Raw genomic sequence first — 2500 nt, 5'->3', positions numbered from 1 at the left:
GATGGTACATTTTGTAATGTTTTTTCTTATTTTTTTCTTTTAAAAACCTTTAAACATGAAAATAAAAAGTTGTACTTATTATTCATTTGATTGAATGATAAGTTAATTTGTTCACAATAACAAAAGTGGTATATATTTATTATATTATTATATATATACATAAAATGATTAAAAAAATACAAAATAATTGAATCATAATAAATACCACCACTGTATTATTGTTGAACTAAGACATTCGCAACTTAATAAAAATGTTTAGAGTTAAATATATTTGATATATATTATTGAAAGAAAATCAATTTATATATTATTAATATTATTTAATTTTACTCTTTCAATTAATATATGCAAAAAAAAATTGACATTTGTTATAAATAAAAATAAATAAAAAAATACTCTAAGCGGTGGATCACTTGGCTCATGGGTCGATGAAGAACGCAGCAAACTGTGCGTCATCGTGTGAACTGCAGGACACATGAACATCGACATTTTGAACGCATATCGCAGTCCATGCTGTTATGTACATTAAATTCAATTTTAAAGTACTGCTTGGACTACATATGGTTGAGGGTTGTAAGACTATGCTAAATAAGTTGCTTATTCTTTTATAAAAATAATTGAATTTAAGCAAATGTGTATATTATTGGATTTTAAATAATTCATAATATTAATAGCAAAAAAAATAAAGATATATAATGAATTTTATTTATTATATATTCTTTAAAAAAAAAATCCTCTCAAATAAAATGAAATGATGAAAATATTGAATCTAAGTATTCTTTACAAAAAATTTTCATATTATTTATATATATATATATAAAATAATAATTTATATATGTAATTAAAAGGAGGAATGTCTAGCATAAAAATTAAATTTTTTATTCTAGGATTGCCTCATTTTACATTATTATTATTTTTATATATTTACAATATATAAAAGGAGAAAAGAAAAATAGAGATGAAAAGATGATATAATTTTTTTTATTAAATTGTGAGAAGATAAAAAAAGAATATTAAAACAACCTCAACTCATATGGGATTACCCCCTGAATTTAAGCATATTAATGAGGGGAGGAAAAGAAACTAACAAGGATTTTCTTAGTAGCGGCGAGCGAAAAGAAAATAGTTCAGCACTAAGTCACTTTGTCTATATGTCAAATGTGAGATGCAGTGTATGGAATATCTTAATATCTAGTATGAGAAATTAACGATTTAAGTCCTTCTTAAATGAGGCCATTTACCCATAGAGGGTGCCAGGCCCGTATAACGTTAATGATTACTAGAAAGATATTTCCAAAGAGTCGTGTTGCTTGATAGTGCAGCACTAAGTGGGTGGTAAACTCCATCTAAAACTAAATATAACCATGAGACCGATAGTAAACAAGTACCGTGAGGGAAAGTTGAAAAGAACTCTGAATAGAGAGTTAAATAGTACGTGAAACTGCTTAGAGGTTAAGCCCGATGAACCTGAATATCCATTATGAAAAATTCATCATTAAATAATTAAAAAAATAATGTGCATTTTTTTCATATAAGGACATTGTAATCTATTAACATAATAAAGTATTTATCAAAAGATCATTGGTGATATTAAGTTTATTTAAATTAATTTGCTTTTTAAGCATATTAACATAAAATAAATACTAATGATTTGATAAAGTGTTGATAGATTTTATTATATATAATGCTAAAATTCATTTTTTGAATTTTACAAAAAATTTAATATCTATGATATTAATATTTATTTGTATGCATTTATATGATTAACAATGCGAAAGATTCAGGATACCTTCGGGACCCGTCTTGAAACACGGACCAAGGAGTCTAACATATGTGCAAGTCATTGAGTTATATTAAACTTAATGGCATAATTAACTTAACTTAAATATAATGGGATTAATTTTTAGTCTATTTTTTAATAAATAGTCAATTAATTCAATCCCGGGGCGTTCCATATAGTTATGTATAATGATAATTTATTATTATTTATACCTCTAACTGGAGCGTACCTTGAGCATATATGCTGTGACCCGAAAGATGGTGAACTATACTTGATCAGGTTGAAGTCAGGGGAAACCCTGATGGAAGACCGAAACAGTTCTGACGTGCAAATCGATTGTCAGAATTGAGTATAGGGGCGAAAGACCAATCGAACCATCTAGTAGCTGGTTCCCTCCGAAGTTTCCCTCAGGATAGCTGGTGCATTTAAAAATTATATAAAATAATCTTATCTGGTAAAGCGAATGATTAGAGGCCTTAGGGTCGAAACGATTTTAACCTATTCTCAAACTTTAAATGGGTAAGAACCTCACCTTTCTTGATATGAAGGTTGAGGTTATGATATAATGTGCCCAGTGGGCCACTTTTGGTAAGCAGAACTGGCGCTGTGGGATGAACCAAACGTAATGTTACGGTGCCTAAATTAACAACTCATGCAGATACCATGAAAGGCGTTGGTTGCTTAAAACAGCAGGACGGTGGACATGGAAGTCGTAATCCG

The 2500-nt window shown here is 28.4% G+C and overlaps 1 non-coding gene and 1 pseudogene across 1 annotated transcript in view; both read left to right on the top strand.

Annotated features, from left to right (window-relative positions):
* Positions 1-393: 393 nt before the first annotated feature.
* On the top strand, positions 394-574 carry LOC129252215 (5.8S ribosomal RNA; annotated as a pseudogene).
* A 445-nt stretch (positions 575-1019) lies between these two features.
* LOC129252245 (large subunit ribosomal RNA) overlaps positions 1020-2500 on the top strand; it is a 3986-nt gene continuing 2505 nt past the window's right edge. Inside the window, exon 1 of the ribosomal RNA XR_008583333.1 lies at positions 1020-2500. This exon is cut by the window's right edge and continues 2505 nt beyond it. This is a non-coding gene — a ribosomal RNA (large subunit ribosomal RNA).

This window comes from Anastrepha obliqua, unplaced genomic scaffold (genome assembly GCF_027943255.1).
Source record: "Anastrepha obliqua isolate idAnaObli1 unplaced genomic scaffold, idAnaObli1_1.0 ptg000165l, whole genome shotgun sequence".
In the NCBI taxonomy this organism is placed as follows: Eukaryota; Metazoa; Arthropoda; class Insecta; order Diptera; family Tephritidae; genus Anastrepha; species Anastrepha obliqua.
The sequence above is the reverse complement of the archived record's forward strand: the minus strand, read 5'-3'. Positions and strand labels throughout refer to the sequence as shown.